Raw genomic sequence first — 21,297 nt, forward strand, 5'->3', positions numbered from 1 at the left:
TGTTCACCTAAGGGAGTGTCATTCGCATGGAGGCAGGACGCCTATCAAATATCTGTTGGCTTCACACACACACGGCTCTTGCAAGCGAAGCAAATCAAGAAAGTTTCCATTAAAAGCTTTTCCTATTTTTGTTTTTTGACTCTGGGAAAAGTAGTTTTGTCAAAATTTCATTCATTGATGAAGGCAAAAAGTTTTTTTTTGTTTCTCAATAAGAAAAAGAAAAAACATAAAAATACGCAAGGCAGAAAACATGAATGAAAATCGTTTTTCACGTGGGCAGCTAATCATTCTGTTTCACAGCTATCAATGAACCTGACTCGATCTTACGTTTGGCCCCTTTTGCGAACCAAAAAAAAAAAAAACGTCCACCAACATACACTTTGTGAATAGAAAATTACAGGTTACAAAACTAAGGCTACCAACTTGTCCTCCTATTGTGCTTTTTCCACATTGATAATGACTGATGGAGCCTTTGTCAAACGTATGATAAATTCCACCTGACTAGCGTGTTTAAGAAAAAAAACTCGACATTGATAATTTAGGGTTTTTTTTTTACTGAAGAGGACAAGTAGATACATGTAACGTTGATATCGCTAAATTATTTAATTTGAATGACATTTTATTTCGTGTTGGTGTAGCATAATCAACAACCAACTTGTAATAGGAATAATAAATTTTAATTAGAAAGCCTTTGATATATGAGCGACGAAGACTAATGAAAGAAAGGAGATCTTTTTTGTTACCACAGCTAAAGAAGGGCAAAGGTGGCAAAAGAAATATTTTAAATTTAGAGAAATTTTGCTTACTTAAATTGGCCTTTGCAGCCCAATTATTCCTCTAGGCAAACGTAGAATGGACTTCCAAACGCCTCGATTTTTTTGCGCTTCTCCAATCTCTAACAACCAGTTTCGAGAGGTCTTTTTTCACTTGCCATCATAGTTTTGGTCTTCCCCTATGGACTGTTCTATGATGGTCGCCTTAAAAAGACTACTTCGCTGGAGTTTCTTCATACATGCTGACAACATTACCTAGCCAACGCAACCCTTGTATGTTGATGCGTTTAACTGTGCTATTGTCGTCTTCTAGCTAGTACAGCTCATGGTTCATACGATGCCTTAATTCTCCCTTAACGCAGACTAGTCCATATATTCTACGAAAAATCATTCTCTCAAACACTCCAAGTACTCCCTCATTTGATTTTGCAAGTACCCATGCTTCGGAGCCATACAACGGCACGGGTAATATCAGTGTCTTGTATAGTGTGATTTTCGTCATTCGAAAGGTAGATTTACTCTTAACCTGTTTGCTCTATCCAAAGTAGCAAATGAAAATCATTGACCACGCATTTTAAAAGACATCATTGGGTGCCAAGTCAAGGTGGTACGGCGGATGACTCATCATTTCGACGTTTTGGCCGGTCAAAAAATGTATGATAGCTCGCATTGTCACGGTGAACAATGTTTCGTCTTCTCTTGTTCGTTTTTCAAGTTTCTCCCAAGACATCAGGTAAACAAATGGTGCTGTACCGCTGACGGTCTTACGTTGCTTAAGGGGAACAGTCGACATATAGCCAGTTTGTCGAAAAAATCAAAAAAACAGGCGACCCCATTTGCTTCGAGGTGCTTCATCCATGAAAAACTTTCGTTGAATTTGGTTCGTCTGCATAGATCCTTTGGAAAAGGGTTGTATTAGTACCCTTTCCTTTGGGAAAGGGTAGTTTTGGAAACCTCTAATTTGAGAAAGGGTATTTCTAGTAACCTTTCTTTTGGGAAGGGATAGTTTTAGTACCCTTTCCTTTGGGAAAGGGTAGTTTTAGTACCCTATCTTTTGGGAAAGGATAGTTTTAGAACCATATCCTTTGGGAAAGGGTAGTTTTAGTACCCCTTCCTTTAAAAAAGGGTAGTTTTAGTAACTTTTCCTTTTGTAAAGGGTAGTTTTGGCAACCTTTTCTTCGGGAAAGGGTGGGTTTAGTACCCTTTGCGTTGGGAAATGGTAGTTTTAGTACCCCTTCCTTTTGGACAGGGTAGTTTTAGTACCCCTTCCTTTGGGAAAGGGTAGTTTTAGTACCCTTTCCTTTGGAAAAGGGTAGTTTTAGAACCCTAACCTTTGGAGAAGGGTAGATTTAGTACCCTATCCTTTGGGAAAGGGTATCTTTAGAACCATAGCTTTTGGGAAAGCGTAGTTTTATAACTACCCTTGGGAAAAGGTAGTTTTAGTACCCTTTTCTTTGGAAAATGGTAGTTTAGTACCCTTTCGTTTGGGAAAGGGTAGTTTAGTACCCTTTCGTTTGGGAAAGGGTAGTTTTAGCACCCTTTCTTTAAGAAAAGTCTAGTTTTAGTAACCTTTCATTTGGGAAACGGTAGTTTTAGTACCTTCTCTTTGGGAAAGGGTAGTTTTATTACTCTTTCGTTTAGGAAAGGGTAGATTTAGTATCCTTACCTTTGGGAAAGGGTAGTTTTAGTACCCGCTTTTTTGAGAAAGTGTAGTTTTAGTACTTTTTTCCCTTGTGAAAGGGTAGTTTTAGTACCTTTTCCCTTGTGAAAGGATAGTTTTAGTACCCTTTCCTTTGGGAAATCGTACTTTTAGTGGCCTTACGTTTGGGATAGGGTTGTTTTAGTACCCTTTGCTAAGAGAGAAGGTAGTTTTTGTACCCTTTACTTTGCGAAAGGGTAGTTTTAGTAAACTTTCCTTTGGGAAAGGGTAGTTTTAGTAAACTCTCCATTGGGAAAGGGTAATTTTAGCTGTGCTATACTCCTGCAAGTGAGCTATTGGCAAAAGTTGGTGGTTTAAACCGCGTGTCTTGCAGCAGGTGCAAATTGCATGAATCGCCCATGAACATTCCACTAAGGAACAAGGGCAAACTTCTTACATATCAATGAGTGCTGTCCGATTCAAATTTAAGCTCAATCATAAGGGGCTTCCTTTTTATAGCCGAGTCCTAACGGCGTGCCGCAGTGCGACACCTCTTTGGAGAGAAGTTTTACATGGCCTCATAGTACCTCACAAATGTTGCCAGCATTAGGGGGGGAAAACCACCGCTGCAAATGTTTTCTAATGGTCTCGCCAGGATTCGAATCCAGGCGTTCAGCGTCATCGGCGGACAAGTTAACCTCTGCGCTATGGTGGTCTGGTCATGCAGCAGTTACCCGAGCTATAATACTATATGGTGTTGTGGTCTATTGGACAGCTCTTCAAAAGTCCACCTACTGTTCAATACTCAGCCGGATTCAAATGATGTCTTGTTTGTGCATCATAGCTGCACTCAGGACAACTCCGTCTGAAGCACTTTTTATTATTAGTATATATTAGTATTTAGCGGTCGTTTTCTCAACATTCTTGTTCTGCTCGTCCTTGTCATGGACCCAAGATATTATCCTTCCCTAACTTCGCATTTAAAATCTCCCTGAACGATTTTAATAAAATGGGCGGGCAGCTGCCGTATTCTCTCTCTAGCCGCTCGTAGGAAATATCCTTGGTCTGCTCGTCCTTGTCTTCCGTCGGGGTAAGGCTGGTGTTGAAAAATTTGGCTTTTATGCGGATTTTAGTTAGCCTCTCACTCACCGGAGTAAAGCTGGAGACAAGGTATTTCAGTCTCTGTCTAACAAGAAATCCACAGCAAAATTCATGCCTCGTGTTATGGCGACGCTGGAATAGTTCGTCAACGTTTGGTGTTGTTGTGACGCCATTGCCGGTTTATCGAACTTCCTGTCAGGCGGTTATATTTGGCTTGTACTTCTTCAATACATCCGCCAGTGCGTATATTGTAGCTTCTCCTTTAAGAGTCCGGTGCATTCCAGGTGCAGATGCTTAAATCATGATGCTTACTGTAGAAAAAAATTCACTAAAATTTAGCCCCTAGAGTACAATTTCATACAATTTCGATAAAATATTATTACAAACTTGTTTTTAAAGAAAAATTCATTTTATTTCTGGCTTTAGATAAATTTCGTTGGTAGAGAAAATTTCTAAGAAATCATGTCTTTAGAAAAAATTTCATGTAAAATTGTCTCTTGAAATTTGATTGAAAGTTCTTGACTTCAGAGAAAAGGTGTTTGAAACGTTGTCTTTAGGACAAACTTTGGCATAATAAACGCTAAATTGGGGAGAAGTATGATTTCAAGAAACCATCTACAAAGACTTATTAAGTTAAACCGCTTTGGAAATATGTTTCTCCCCATGCCTGCAGCTTTGGCTTGGTTTGTTTCGCAGAATCACTTACAACTCATCATCGTCACCGGCTGAATTTTCACTATAGGGACTATGCTTACGCTTGGCATCTGTCTTTTCTTTTACACCACACTCGATTGGTACATTCTGTTCGTTCATTTCATATGCTGACGCAAGAATGGGGGAGTTTACTTCGATTGCCTGACAGGTTTAATAGCATTAAGTACCGCTTAAGTGTTCCAGAAGAACATTCGGGTCGTTGTAGGCGACAAAAGTACAAAGCCTCAAGTAAGTAAAGTACATAAGTAAGAGTGTATTTACATATGTATGTGTGTAAATACCACGACAAAGCTGTGTTGGTTGTATATACATATCGGAGCATAGACACACCGCATATCCTGCGCTTTTGATTGATGTTAAAATAAAATCCATCATCTCTATGACACATTATAAATTCATTGAGCCTGGTGGTTGGTTGGTGCTGGCAGAACTAATTGAGATGCAGTAAATAAAAAAAACAGGTAAAAGAAGACACTGGAAGATTTAATTTAAATTCAATAATTGTTTGAATCTATTTCAATTTGTATTTAAATTACAAATCCAACTTTCTATTGATTGAATTGAAGGGAGAAAGGTAGCAGAGCCTATAAAATGAATAGGTGAGTAATTACTGGAAGATTTTCTTTGGTGTCTCTTCTATAGGACAAATGAGAGGTAAATTAAAAAAAGTTGTCATTTTTATTCCCACTACCAAAGATTATAGAAACTGATCAATGAGTCTCAAAAGGTCTCCATGGACCACACCATCTCGAACTATTGATGCATTAGGTTTAGAACTACAGGGCCAGCGCTGAGTTCGATAAACTTTCGACATAAGGTGAAAACCAACTGGACCAAATCCGGAAGACTACCCAAAAGAAGACTGAAAGATGCGTTGAATTGTCCAAGCATAGAAGAGATTAATGAAAATGTCAACAGGATTACGACAGCAATTGTGGAGTCTTTCGTAGATAGTTGTCCTCTCTGAGAAAGAATTCAGTCCAAGAAATAAAAAAACTGGGGAGATTCGCAACATGGGGAGATTGGGAACATTAATTGAATTAAAGGGAGAAAGGTAGCAGAGCCTATAAAATGAGTAGGTGAGTAATTACTGGAAGATTTTCTTTGGTGTCTCTTCTAAAGGACAAATGAGAAGTAAATTGAAAAATTTGTAATTTTTATTCTCACTAACGAAGATTATAGAAACTGATCAATGAGTCTCAAGAGGTCTACATGGACCACACCATCTCGAACTATTGATGCATTAGGTTTAGAACAACAGGGCCAGCTCTGAGTTCGATAAACTTTCGACATAAGGTGAAAACCAACTGGACCAAATCCGGAAGACTACCCAAAAGAAGACTGAAAGATGCGTTGAATTGTCCAAGCATAGAAGAGATTGACGAAAATGTCAACAGGATTACGACTGCACTGGTGGGATCCTTCGAAGATAGTTGTCCTCTCTGAGAAAGAAATCAGCCCAAGAAAAAAAAAAAACTCTGGATCACTGGGGAGATTCGCAACATTGGAAAAAAGGCCCGCAGACTTTATAAAAGAGCATGTCGTAACAGAGCGGCAGTTTAGTGGAATGTGTATGACACACGGCTCAAGGAATACAATAAGGTTACCAGAGAGGCAAAACATGCCTCCTCCAGGAAGCTTTTCTGCGAACAGGTCGATAGTGTTAATGACGCCGCCAAGATAAACAAGTTTCTCTCGAAAACCCATGTTCAAACTAAAACTTTAGTTAACGACATGGGAATGAGAGCAGAGACAAAAAGGGACGTGTTGAGGCTTTTGATAAAAATCCATTTTCCACAGGATGCGAAGGGACTCACGGAGACACCGGAATCTTGGTCCAAGATTCCAAAGAGGTGTCGCACTGCGACACGCCGTTCGGACTCGACTATAAAAAGGAGGCCCCTTATAATTGAGCTTAAACTTGAATCGGACTGCACTCATTGATATGTGAGAAGTTTGCCCCTGTTCCTTAGTGGAATGTTCATGGGCAAAATTTGCATTTTACTGCAGAAGAAGACAGACTATCTAGCGCCCCATCTGGCCAATTGTTTAACAGCGTGCCTGGGACTTGAATTTACTTCGAAAGTCTGGCTGAAGGCAAGGGTGGTATTTATTCCCAAGCCCGGCAAGGCAAGTTATGCGACACCAAAGGTCTACAGACCTATGAGCCTTACATACTTTCTACTCAAAACCAGCGAACTGCTCAAATACAACAGCATGCCTATGCCAATGGAAGGTCGGTGGAGACCCTGCACGAGGTTATGCATAAAATAGAAGAATTCTTCGATGCCAAGACGTACACATTGGCGGTTGCCATTGACATCGAGGGGGCTTTTAAAGATGTGCGCACTAATCCTTAGATCAATACCGGATGGACTCGGTCTTTAGAGACTGGATAAACCATATGCTAAGGAACAGGTGGATAAATTTTGTGTCCCATGACATAAATATAAGGAAGAAAGTGGCACAAGGCACGCCACAAGGGGGCACAATGGGCACAATGTAGGCAGGCCGTAGACTCGAAATGAGTGAGAATGAGCCTGAATCCGAGGATAGTCCTCTGGCTCTGCAGGAGCGTGATTAGACCAATACTTACTTACGCCTCAATAGCTTGGCGAACTGCTATGGAGAAAAAGTGCAACATAAGGACCATACAACAGGTTCAGAGAACATGTTGTCTTGGCATAGACGGAGCGATGAGAACAACGCTTACTAGGCCGTCTGGAAGATCATGTTACACGGATGGATCGAAACTAGAGGACAAAGTAGGCTTGGGGGTCTACTTTGAGAACCCAGGGAATGAGATCTGCTTTAGACTGGCTGTCTATAATACGGCCCTGCAGGCGGAGATCCGGGCGAACATTTCTACGGACAGTAAAATTGCCATAAGGGCCATAACAACTTGGCCGGTAAGGTCACGAACAGTCTTGCAGTGTAAGAAGGAGATTAACGCCTTCTCTGTGGATGGCAAAATCCGCATCGTTTGGGTGCCGGGCCATAACAGTGCCGCGCCACATATCACTGAATGCTGTCCGATTCTAATTTTAGCTCAACGATAAGGGACCTGCTTTTTATAGCCGAGTCCGAATGGCGTGCCGCAGAGCGAAACCTCTTTGGGGAGAAGTTTTTAAATGGCAATACAGGTCACAAATGTCGCCATCACTTAGAGGGGATAGCCACAGCTGACCATTTTTTTTTTTAATTTCTTCCCAGGATTCGAAGCCAGGTGTTTAGCGTCATAGGCGGGCATGCTAACCTCTGCGCAATGGTGGCCTACAACTTATCACATTTAACCTAAACTAACCCAACAAAATGTGTATTGAAATTTAAGTTTATATTTCTAAGGGGGAACGCCCGACCCAAACGGGCATATAGAACGATGGGTGCCATATGGTACTTAAATGGAAGGTATTTAAGAGTTAAGTACGAATATGAAATAAAACCTAGGGGGCAAGGGTCAGGGTTTCGCTAGGGGGATGTTATACAAGGTAGCTAACACGTAGTGTTACCAATTTAAACAACCACTTTTTAGTGTGAAAATATTTTTTTTTTTTTTACTTCGGATAGGATTCGGGCAAAAAATAGACTTCTTTCACACTTTTTGACTTCCGAACTGTATAACTTTTAATTAAATAATTACATGTGGATAATTACTGCAGCACAGTCGTTGTAGGTGTTGTCTCATGCTGTCATGTTGTCTCAAATCATACAAAAAATGAAAATCGAACCACAAATGCCTTCGAAAATTTTATAATACGAAGCCAATCTAGCCAAATTTCGACAAATAAAACCCAGTGGAGATATTGTATACCTCAAGCGGACTTTTTTGTAGGGATTTTTAAGCACTATCAAACACTGTTTTGAAAATCGGACCACAAATGACGATTTGGCAGCCCGAACAAATTTTCGAAATGCCGAGGTGGCCAACTTTGGGGCCTGCCAATTGGCGCCCGGACCACGCAAGGCGATGAAATTTTGCACACGATCTCGATAGCAACTCAGCTCTAGCAATTCCAAATTTCAAAGAGATATCTCTTAGCGTTATCACACCACATATGGACATGACACTCATGGATTCAGAATGTCGAGAAGAATATATTGATTTTTTTTTTACCTCAGATCAGTATTTCGATGTGTTGCAAACGGAATGATGAAATTGAAAAGGTGGAGTATATAAAAAGATAATTTATAACCATCCAACTGAACTGCTAAACATATGTATGCCATCTACAACTCTCTCTGTCTCCTTCTCTGTCACCTCTAAATACACAGATACTCGTATCAATACTAAGAAAAATATCACAATATGTGTGTCATCAGCTATTCCGTAGTATTCGATACACTCGAGTCAATCATTTATTGAAGGTGGGTATGCGGTTGTGGGTGTATAAAAGAGAAGAAAATATCAATGATAATTGCATTGATGATGATGATAATGATGATGATACACATTTGCTCCCCCATTATGATCTATGGCACGTGTTGAGGCATAAACAAGCCATGAGAACGGACATACATGAAGAGGCCACTACTACCACCACCAAATATATTTCCTTCATTTCCGTTTGCTTAAGCTTTGTGAGCTTATACAACAACCTAACAAGCACACGCTTACAATATAAGAGTATGTCTATATGTGTGCGTGTGCTTGTCATTCTCACACCTGAACAATCGAACTAAAAAAGGTCCATAACTAAGCAAAAGGAAGACTAAAAACCATAGAGATATGTGTACATCTGCGGCAGACTATGTAGCTACACAAAGTTAGGTTGCCAAGGCGGCATTCGCTGTGTGATAGAGCGGCATCCAACAGTTACCATGATTTCTTTTTTTTTTCTAAATCATAAAATTAAAACGGATCTTGATTCGTTTAAACGTGTAGCAAAAAGAAAAACAAATTTTTGATGACGTATGAAATCGTTTGCTCAAATGAAGACAAGCAACAATATTTTCTGGTTTCTTTTTTTTTGTTTTCTTGAATAATAACTCAAAACGTGGGCTTTAAGGTCTCTCGTTAGTATTTATTATCTCTTTTAAGTCGAATAAGAAGGATTAAACTTCTAAATTTAACTTTAATTTACAAAACTTAAGAATCCTTTGGCAGGAATTTTTTGAATGGGTTTAAAAAGTTGGTTTAAATTAAATTAATTTATACCTAATAAAAGGTGAAACAGCTTTTACCAAGAAATTTATTTTCCTGGCAATGTGACTTAAGGAGAAAAATGTTCAAACTTGAAACTTTCTTTGGTGTTGTTGGTAGAAAAAATTGAAAAAAGGTCCCTTTTAGAAGACAAAACTTATTTACCCTAGAAGTATCCCAGAGGGGATACTTCTCTCATATCAAACTTTTATGTCCTTTTGTTTGATTTTAAGTAACTGTGTTGGGAAAAAAATATGCGAGGATTTTTTCGAACAAAAAATTTTAGTGCTGAAACTAGCGCATTTACGGTGCGCTAGTGTAAGCAGTATTGTTGTATTGTAAAAAAATTAAAGAGCTGAAACTAGTGCATTTTAGATGCACAAGTGTAAGCGGTAGGCTACCGTGGCGCAGAGGTTAGCATATCCGCCTATGACGCCAAACAATCAAATATCGGCATGAACATCAAAACAAATTTCCTTCTAATGCTGGCTACATTTGTAAGGTATCCTGCCGTGTTATAACATCTCTACCCAGTTGTGTCGTTATACGGCACGACATTTGAACTCGGTATAATTGAGCTTAAACTTTAATCCGACTGCACTCATTGATATGAGAGAAGTATCCACTTTTCCCTTGTATCCCTGCGAGAATACAGCGGTGGTTATACCCTACTAATGCTGGCTACGCGTTGGTAAGGCATCCTGTTATAACTTCTCTACCAAGTGGTGTCGTTATACGGCACGACATTCGAACTCGGCATATGAGAGAAGTATCCGCACTTCTCCTGTATCCCAGCGAGAATTGCATTCAATGCGGCTAGTGGCAGTCGTGACAGAGATTTATGAGAAGCTTATAAGGATAAGCTTAGAATTTATAAGAAGGTAGTGAGAATGTTCAAAAGGGGGGACTTTGTCAGGTTGATCGAAGAACTCTCCACTATAATGAATTCTTCAAGACTGTGGAAGCTAATGGCCAAGGATTCTTCATTAACGGCAAACCCACAGAAGCCGAATGGGAAATGAACAGAGTTCCCCCGAGAAACTCTACTCCATTTGCGTGAGCTGTGGGCCCAGGGAGGAAGCGGAAATCGAATTAGTAATCGCGGAGGACGGTGATGCCACTGATATGGCGGGGAGACTTGTTACTTATGAAAAGGGAGGAAGCGGAAATCGAATTGGTAATCACGGAGGACGGTGATGCCACTGATAAGGCGAAGAGACTTTTTACTTATGAAAGTGTCCGTTGGGCTTAACACTCGATCGGACCTTAGAAGTCACCCGCACCTGACGGCATTTACCCGAAAATCTGGCAAGAGGCCTACGAGTGCCTATCGGTAAGATTCATTGTGTTGTTAAGGCCTTGTACAGAATGTGCCTAAATAACTCGGTCTTTGAGGAGGTTTAAGGTGATTTTTATACCGAAGGCAGGGAATCTGCAAAATAGTGGAACCAAGGATTTCAGACCGATCGGTCTCTCCTCCTTCCTTGTTCAGACTTTGGTGATTACTTTGAATTTCCACATCAGGAGTAAACTTGGGGGGTCCCACTTCTCCAGATGCCAGCACGTCTAAATTAAAGGCAGAACAGTGGACTCTTTTCTACGCAGTGTGGTGCATAACCTTGAGAGGACACTGGGTTATAAGGAATTCACTTTGTCGGCATTTTTGAATACTGAAGGAGCCCTTAACAATGTTCAAGTGTCTGCGATAGAGAGCGTTACGGGAGACAGATTTGGATGATGACGTGATAGTTTGGATAATGAGAATATTTTCGCAAAGAGAGACAGTGACCATTATTGGTCAAACGTCGGCAAGGGTTAATGCCAACAGGGGTACTTCCTCATGGCGTTGTCATTTCACCGCTGCTATGAATTCTTTTATTTGATGCAATTCCGATCAGATTGGTGTGCATATGCAGACGATTTTTTCATTATCGTTACGGGTAAATTTCTTAACACTATATCGGAAGTTCTTGTGTTGGCAATCCAGTCAATCGATTTTTTATTAAGGAGTCGGCAGAGAGAACACTTGTAACGATTCGAAATAGACTCATAAAAATCGACTAACTTCCTTACGCGACTAGTTCGCTTTCTAACGCGACTCGTTCGGTTCCTAACGCGACCCGGTCGCCCTTTTACGCTATCCGTTTGCTTCCTAACGCAACTCGTTTGCTTCCTAACGCAACTCGTTCGCTTCCTAACGCGACTCGTTCGCTTCCTAACACGGTTCGTTCGTATCCTAACGCAACTAGTGCGCTTTCAAATGCGTCTTGTTCGGTTCCTAAAGGGACCCGCCCGCTTTCTTACGTGACTCGTTCGTTTCCTAACGCGATCCGTTCGCTTCCTAACGCAACTAGTTCGCTTTCTAATGCGACTCGTTCGGTTCCTAACGGGACCCGTTCGCTTTTTTGCGCTATCCGTTCGCTTCCTAACGCAACTCGTTCGCTTCCTAATAAGGTTCGTTCGCCTCCTTACGCGACTCGTTCGCTTCCTAACGCTATCCCTTCGCTTACTAACGCAACTAGTTCGCTTTCTAATGCGACTCGTTCGGTTCCTAACGGGACCCGTTCGCTTTTTTGCGCTATCCGTTCGCTTCCTAACGGGACCCGTTCGCTTTTTTGCGCTATCCGTTCGCTTCCTAACGCAACTCGTTCGCTTCCTAACAAGGTTCGTTCGCCTCCTTACGCGACTCGTTCGCTTTCTAACGCTATCCGTTCGCTTCCTAACGCAACTAGTGCGCTTTCAAATGCGTCTTGTTCGGTTCCTAAAGGGACCCGCCCGCTTTCTTACGTGACTCGTTCGTTTCCTAACGCGATCCGTTCGCTTCCCTACGCGAATGTTCGCTTTCTAACGCGATCGTTCGCTTCCCTGCGTATCTCGTTCGCTTCATAACGCGATCCGTTCGCTTCCCTACGCGAATGTTCGCTTTCTAACGCGATCGTTCGCTTCCCTGCGTATCTCGTTCGCTTCATAACGCGATCCGTTCGCTCTCTTTACGCGATCCGTTCGCTTCCTAACGCGAATCATTCGCTTCCTAATGCTACTCGTGCGCTTTCATAAGCGACTCGTTCGCTTCATAACGCGATCCGTTCGCTTCTTAACTCGATGCTTTCGCTTCCTAACGGAGTTCGTTCACTCCCTAACACGACTAGTTCGCTTCCTAACGCGATCCGTTCGCTTCCTAACGCGACTCATTCGCTTCCTAAGCTACTCGTGCGCTTCCATACGCGACTCGTTCGCTTATTAATGCGATCCATTCGCTTCCTAACGCGATCTGCTCGCGTCCCCGCATGACTACGCAAACGTTCGCTTCCCTACACAAACGTTCGCTTCCCCTGCGTGACTCGTTCGCTTCCCTTCGCGACTCGTTCGCTTCTTAAAGCGATCCGTTCGCTTCTTAATGCGATCCGTTCGCTTCCTTACGTGGCTCGTTCACTTCCTAACGCGACTCGTTCGCTTCCATCCTAACTCTGCTCTTATCTTTACAGCACCTAGTCAACATAGTGATGCTGCCCGATATATATCCCGAAGCCAGACCCGAGCCCCGAATTAGCCCACAGGCAGAAGTTAACCGAATACCTGCCGAAATTCTAACCGTTCAAGAACCTAATAGTCTCGATCCTTCCGAATACCGAAGGAATCTAGCAAATACTGAAACAACCCAACCCAGTGGCTCATCTTCCGAAACCCGCACCTACTGACCGAAGCGCCACACTGACTTGCACCAATCCACACCCTGCATCTAAGAGATCAGAACACCATCGTGAATTGCAATAAATGGAGTATATTATCAATAAAGCCTAGATTGCGTATCCCGAATGAAATGTTTTAGTGTGTTATTATTTAGGGTTTGTGGGTCCTCAAAAGGTAAACCCTGGACGACTGCTGGTCTACCTCAGCTGAAAATAACTTTACACACTGTTTAGACTATTGCAGCTCAACCTGCTTAGGAAAAGTCCAATCAGACATACCTGTATTCTAGACAGCACATTGAACGATCTGCAGACGGAGTTACAATTAGGAATGGAAATAGTGAATCGTGGACTAGATTAGGTTGAAAAGAGAGTGCGGAAATTAATCCGCCGGATTAGGTTTACGCAAATTAATATATTTATAGATGGATCAAATATGGAGAATGGAACCGGTTGTGGCATATATTGCACTGCACTTGACATTAACGCCTCTTTGCGAATGCGTGATGACTGCAGCATCTTCCAGGCAGAAGTCTTTGCTATAAGAGGAAGGAAGTGCTATCCAGAGGAATTGATCGATCTGACATCTGCATCTACAGCGATATTCAAACATCATTGGAGGCTTTAATTGGCACGAGTAAAACATCTAAAGTGTTGAGTCACTGCCGAGAGGTTTCAAAATGTCTAGAGATGTATCATAACCTGGCTTTATGATGGTTTTCTGGACATTAGGATATTTTAGGAAATGAAAAGCGGACATGCTTGAGAGATCGGGTGTAAACCTTGGCCATGTGTCAATACTGGGCGTGCACACACTAATATCGAAAATTTTTCATGTATGGGTAGCCCAAAAATAATTGCGGATTTTTCATATAGTCGGCGTTGACAAATTTTTTCACAGCTTGTGACTCTGTAATTACTTTCTTTCTTCTGTCAGTTATCAGCTGTTACTTTTAGCTTGCTTTGAAAAAAAAAGTGTAAAAAAAGTATATTTGATTAAAGTTCATTCTAAGTTTTATTAAAAATGTATTTACTTTCTTTTAAAAAATCCGCAATTACTTTTTGGGCAACCCAATAATTAAGGAACGTTATAAAGATAAATGGTTAAATCGCATAAGGAAAGATGACATCTGTCGGTGGTGGCATTAGCAATGATGCCATCTGTCGGTGGTGTCAATAGATCGACGCCTTGGAGTTCAGCTTTCACTTTCTTGCCCTACTTTATGTCAAAGTAGAAACCGGGTACTGGGTTCATTTTTTGTTTCAGGCACTGGAAGAGTTGAATGGCATAAATCCTTGCAGGATCATGCGTTTGCCATTGCCAGCCGGGTGGCACCAGAAAGTACTTTAACGGACGGTTAGTTTTGTAAAGAGAATTCATCGGAAGGAATTCAGCCCACCCATACGCACACCAGAGCCATAGCATGTCAATATTCTGTATGTTTATGAATATATGTAACATTTATGTTCTACTTACACACACTAATTTCCGCTGTGATGTAAAAACCCTGAGCACCTTCGATTTTTTTCAACATCCGTATCCAGGTTGGTATTTGAAATAAAACAAAAGAGATTAGTTGGCCAGTGTTTTTGCCAAATGACAGCTACATAAACAAATCCTGCGAAATAAAAAGCAAACAAAAAAAAAAGACATTATATTTGTGTATGACAAATGATATGTAAAAGAAAAATAGTAGAACGAGAGTAGGGATCTGTTTGCTAGGAGCTTGTGAATGATAACAAAGTATTTTATTGGAAATGGGATACCTTTTTAGCCTGCCATTACAAAAATAGGATGTTTGGAAATGAAAGGAAATACAATTTTGAATATTAAATCGTAATTGATTTGTCATTGAAGTTGATGTGGGTGAAGGCGGACAACAGAGGATGAGAGATGTTTTCATTGTTATACATTTTTTATAGGTATCGAACGATATTTGTGTATACCATCATAAGGACTAAAATTCAAATAATACAAAGCTGTGAAAATTTTGATTGCTTTGAGAGAACAAAACATGTAAAAGCGTGCTACGTTCGGTCGGGCCGAAACTTGGGAATCCACCACCATGGATTCTGCTAAAATATGGGAGCTACATCTGGATATAGCCCGGATTGGACCGTACTTGGCACATTTTTTGAGAGCCATAAGAGAACGCAATGTGCAAAATTTCAGCCAAATTGAATAAAAATGGAGTCTTCCAAGGGCTCAAGAAGTCAAATCGGGATATCGGTTTATATGGGAGCTATATCATATTCTTGACCGATTTGGACCGTACTTGGCGCAGTTGTTGGAAGTCATAACAAAACACTACATGCAAAGTTTCAACTAAATCGGACATACATTTAGGCTTCCAAGAGCTCAAGAGAGCTATATCAGGTTATGAACCGATTTGGGCTGTACTTAACACAGTTATTAGAAGTCATAACAGAACACAATCTACGAAATTTCAGCCAAATCGGATGAAAGTTGAGGCTTCCAGGGGCGCAAGACGTCAAATCGGGAGATCGATTTATATGGGAGCTAAATCATGTTCTTGACCGATTTGGACTGTACTTGGCGCAGTTGTTGGAAGTCATAACAGAACACCGCATGCAAAATTTCAGCTAAATCGGATGAAAATTGAGGCTTCCAGGGGCTCAAAAAGTCAAACCGGCAGATCGGTTTATATGGGATCTGTATCAGGTTATAGACCGATTTGGATCGAGCTTAACGTAGTTGTTGGAAGTCATAATAGAATACTATTTGCAAAATTTCAGCCAAATCGGACAAAAATTGCGGCCTTCTAGGGCTCAAGAATTTAAATCGGGAGATCGGTTTATATGGGAGCTATATTAGGTTAAAGACCGATTTGGACTGTACTTGACACAGTTGTTGGAAATCTTAATAGAACACTATGTGCAAAATTTCAACCAAATCGGACAAAAATTGCAGCTTCCAAGGGCTCAAGAATTTAAATCGGGAGATCGGTTTATATGGGAGCTATATCATTTTATAGACCAATTCGGACCGTACTTGACACAGTTGTTGAAAGTCATAAAGGAACACTATGTGCAAAATTTCAGCCAAATCGGACAAAAATTGCGGCTTCCTGGCGCTCAAGAAGTCAACCGATATGGCCCATTTGCATATCTGTGCAAAATTTCAAGCGGCTAGCTTTACGCGTTCGACCGCTATTGTGATTTCGACAGACGGACGGACGGACATGGCTAATTCGGCACAGAATGTCGAGACGATCAAGAATATATATTTTTTTTATGGGGTCCTAGAACAATATTTCGAGGTGTTAGAAACGGAATGACAAGATTAGTATACCCCCATCCTATGTTGGTGGGTATAATTATGGAAATTTTGTCTGTAGAGCAAATTTGAGAAAAATTTTGTATTAAGAGTAGGTAAGGTTAAAAAGAGGGTGCGGATATTAATGCGCCCCATGCCACTATGGACATACACCTAAACCAGTAATCGGCTTGTTGAGCGCTTTAAAGTATTAAGAGTAAATTTCAGGGAAATTTTGTCTTTAGAGAAAGCTAGTGAATCGGGTCAGCTACGCCTTCCACTTTATTTTAACAATCTTTGGAGCATTATAATGCCATGATTGGGAAATAAGTAAAGTATGGGGGTGTTGGCATGGCCTCCCATTTGTGGATATCCAATTCGTTCTCTACCCCAAAATACTTGTCCGGTTTCTGGGATATTTTGGGTGCGAGGTGGCCACCCAGCTTCTAAGTCCCGAAATTGAATATATGAGTAGAACACTACTACCATATAATGTGACCTAACCCAGTCGTAAGCCATCTCCAAGACCCTTTTGGCCCTTCTGCAAAGCTGATTCGGATTCTTACCCCTTAGAAGTATTATAACATCGTCTGCTTAGGGCTCGAATCCCTCCTCAGTCAGGATCCGTATAAGGTTATCTATGGTGGTTACCCATAGAAGTCGCGATAAAATGTCCCCCTGTGGGAGTGCATTGTGCCACTTTTTCCGTTATCTTTATGTCATGGACCCACAAATTCTCCACCTGTTCTGTAGTATATGGTTTAACCAGTCTCTAAGGATCCGGTTCATCTGGAATTGGTCTAAGTATTGGATCAGTGTGTCGGTTCGCATATTGTTAAACTGCCTACCGCCAAAGTGTACTTCTTGGCTTCTAAGGATTCTTCAATTTTCTGCACTACCCCGTGTAGGGCATTCTCCACCGGCCTTTTCATGACATACGAATGTTTTTCGTCTACGTTCGCTGGATAACCTACTCTTTGTCATGGTATCCACAAGGCTTATAGGTCTGCAGGCCTTTGTTATCGCATAACTTGCTTTGCCGGGCTTAGGTATAAATACACCCTTGTCACCTGCGAGGCTTTCGAAGGATTTGCAAGTTTTAGGCACGCTGTAAATATAGCGGTATGATGGGCCGATAGGTAATCTACCTCCTTTGGCAATAACGCCGCAAATATTCAGGTCTGGGTGAATTAAATGGTTGCAAACTTCTCAAGGTTTCCTTTAGCATAAAGTCTGTAGTGGTCTGTCTTTAGAAAAATTTCCTTGAGGGCACCGTAGCGCAGAGGTTATCATGTTCGCCTATGACGCTGAACGCCTGAGTTCGAATCCCGGCGATAACATCAGATAAAATGCTGGCGACATATGTGAGGATTTATACCGTTTGAAAAAATGGTATGGCAGTCATATAAAAACTTCTCCCCCAGAGGCGCTTTGGCACGCAATTCGGACCGGGCTATAAAAAAGAGGCCCCGTTCGAAAAAATTTAAAGCGGTCGTTATTCTCTCTTAACGCTGGCGAAAATTTCGAGGCACCAAGCCATTCATGGTCATGTAAATTCTCCCCAATAAGGTGTCGCACTGCGACACTCATCATCATATTTTGTTTTAGGTGACTGTAAGTGTGCAAAAAATTTCGAAAAAATTCGCATTACCAATCTGCGAAATCTGGTTTTTTTTTAGAAAAATTAGGGTAATGAGAAGTGCTTTTTAGGGGAGGAATGACACCTCAGACATTTCGACTCAAATGTCGATATTAAATTTGTGCTTCACTCCCAAATCCCTTTAATTTGAGCCACATGTTGCCATGGATGGTAAACGTGAACCGTTTGGAGGGTGTTTCGCCCACTGGCACTTTGAAAATAGATATCAAATTTGTTCTTTACTCCTAAATGCCGTTGATTTGAGCTCAGTATTGCCATAGCAGGAAAATGAAGTTCATTTAAGGGGGTGGTTTACGGCGTGTCCCCCATCACTTCAGATTCGTTTCCAACTGTCAAATATCTTTCATTTAAGCCCCATGTTGTCATTATGGGTCAATGAATCTTTTGACGTATCTTTAGGATAAAAAGCGCCATCTAGACCTGAAAGCAAATTTTAATTCGTAATCTACTCCCAAATACCTTTAATTTCAGTCCTATATAGCCATGGTAGACTAATTTGCCCATTTGGGAATATTTGGGGGTGGAGCGTCCTTCCATTACTTGGGCCTAATTTAATATGCCATATTTGTAATCTACTGCCAAATACTTTTTATTTCAGTCCCATATTGACATGAACGTCAAATATATCTGTTTAGAAGAGTTTTGAAGAGTTTGGCGTACTTTGATTCAAAATTTTAATACGACATTTGTCTCTAATACCTTTTATTTGATACCCACATTGTGCCTATCGGCCAACTTTTGATCTTGGGTGTTGTTGTTGGGGTATGGGGGAGGGTCTGCCCCCATCCGATATATAACCAATATTTCTTTCGAGACCAGCCTACACAATCTGTGAGAATTTTAAAATAATCGGTTCAGCCATTTTTGAGTCTACGGAACAAACAAACAAACCGAGTCCCAAATCTGATTTTGTATGTCAGATTTGTAGTCTACTCCCGAATACTTTTCCGCAATCTACTCCCGAATACCTTTCATTTGAGTCCCATATTGTCATGATCGTCCAAGAAACCTATTTTAGGAGGTTGGGGCCGCTCCCCAGTTACTTGGACCCAGTTTTTAACATGAAGTTCGTACTCTCCTCCTGAATACCTTTCATTTAAGTCCGATATTGTCCCGATCGGTACAGTTTTATTTTTGGGGTAAGGGGGAGGGTCCGTCCCCCTTCCGATATCAAAAAATTATATAGCCTATGCGTCCTTCCAGACCAGCCTACACAATCTGTGAACATTTCTAGGTAATCGGTTCAGCCGTTTTTGACTGCTGGACAGGGCCCGCTCCCCTGCGCCATCTTTCACTCTCTTATTTTATATGAGTCCTATAGAGGGACGGTCAATAAATAAGTCCTGTTTAGGGATGGTGATACGGATTTTCAGATATTGCGCCCCAATGTGAATATCATATTGGTGCTCTACTCCCAAAAAACCTTTCATTTGAGCCTTATATTGCTATGGTGAGTAAATATCTCCGGAATGGGGGAGTTTTTGGGGGTGAGGTAGACCCCATGTATCAGATTCGAGCAATAGTATCAAATACCTTTCATTTGAGCCTAATATTGTGATTATTGGTTTAAATTTCCATTTGGCGGGCTTTGGAGGTGAACGGCCGCCCATCTTAAATATGTATACCAAACTTCTGTTCATAAAAAGTTGGTCCTTTCCAATGTGGCATCATATTTTCGGTGATGGAGTAGCTTCGCCTTGTTCCTTATTAAGATGTATGGCTGTAAATATGTGTGTTTGTGTGTGTGTGTGAATAAATATATTGAACTGTGGCATGTCAAAACCCTCAGTTCCTTCAAATCAATTGATTTCATTTAACTGTATTATTTTGTGGTCAACCTTGTTTCACTTCCCCATTTTACCTTTTTGAGAAAGAGAGAGAGAGGGAGAGAGAGAGAGAGGAGAGAGGGACCACTTGAAGGTTTTTCAGGCGTTGTCAAATTCGTTTGACCATACATATTTTATGGGAAGCCTCAACATAAGTGGTCAGTCAGTCATTCAATCATCCCACTCGAATAATACATTAGGAATATTATTTTGTGTTATTATTACCATTATCACGATACAACAACTAAAGAGCGAGAGAGGGAGAGTGATAGAAATACATAAATGATTTCGTTCTATGAGTAAAATGAATATTTTATTTGACCACCATACGTTTGACATATGATTTTCTCATTCAATACTGGGAAAAATAGTTTGGTGTCTCTGTGAAAGACAGTTACATTTGTGAATGGGTGGAAGGTGGAACGACTAAGGAAAAAAAACTGTAGTTACTACAGCGCCGAATCCGATAAGCTTCCGGAATAAGTTGGAAACCAACTGGACAAAATTCAGAAGGCTACTCAGAAGAAGACTTGGGCAAGATAATTTAGATTGTCCAAGTATAGAAGATATTGACGAAAATGTCAACAGGATTACGATTGCACTGGTGGGATCCTTGGAAGATAGTTGTCCTCTTCGGGAAAGGAAATCAGCCCAAGAGAAACCCTGGATGACCGGGGAGATTCAAAATATTGGGAAAGAGGTTCGCAGACTTTTTAACAGAGCACGTCGTAAAAAAGCGGAAGTTTATTGGGATGTGTATTACACACGGCTCAAGGAATACAATTACCAGAGTGGCGAAACGTGCCTCCTGGAAGCTTTTTTCCGAACAGGTCGATAGTTTTAATGACGTCGCCAAGATAAACAAGTTTCTCTCAACAACCCATGTCCAAACTGAAACTTTAGTAGACAATATGAGAGTGAGAGCAGACACAACAGAGTACATGTTGAGGCTTTTGAAGAAAACCCACTTTCCACAGGATACGACGGCACTCACGGAGACACCGGAATCTTGGAATAATGATGTTTTGGGGTCGCCCAAAAAGTAATTGCGGATTTTTCATATAGTCGGCGTTGACAAATTTTTTTTACAGCTTGTGACTCTGTAATTGCGTTCTTTCTTCTGTCAGTTATCAGCTGTTACTTTTAGCTTGCTTTGGATAAAAGTGTAAAAAAAGTATATTTGATTCAAGTTCATTCTAAGTTTTATTAAAAATGCATTTACTTTCTTTTAAAAAATCCGCAATTACTTTTTGGGCAACCCAATAGGTCGTAGGTTTATAATAACGGACGTTATGGTGAAGGAATCCTTGAGGAACTTCAAGCCATTTAAGTCACCCGGACCTGATGCCTCGTCTGGCCAAAATTTTCACAGCGTGCCTAGGACTTTCATATACTCCGAATGCCTGGCAGGAGGCAAGGGTGGTGTTTATACCTAAGCCCAGCAAGGCAAGTTATGTGACACCAAAGGCCCACAGACC

General features: G+C 41.0%; 1 protein-coding gene across 13 annotated transcripts in view; it reads right to left on the reverse strand.

Annotated features, from left to right (window-relative positions):
- The window catches only part of LOC106080789 (myocyte-specific enhancer factor 2), a 400,014-nt gene that overhangs the window by 138,094 nt on the left and 240,623 nt on the right, over positions 1-21,297 (reverse strand). For all 13 annotated transcript variants that reach the window (XM_013242349.2, XM_013242347.2, XM_059368465.1 and 10 more), the window contains one exon: positions 14,534-14,675. The gene's annotated coding sequence lies outside the window, so the exon portion shown is untranslated. The remainder of the gene's footprint in view (positions 1-14,533; positions 14,676-21,297) is intronic.

The sequence above is a fragment of the Stomoxys calcitrans genome, chromosome 5, assembly GCF_963082655.1.
Source record: "Stomoxys calcitrans chromosome 5, idStoCalc2.1, whole genome shotgun sequence".
NCBI lineage: Eukaryota > Metazoa > Arthropoda > Insecta > Diptera > Muscidae > Stomoxys > Stomoxys calcitrans.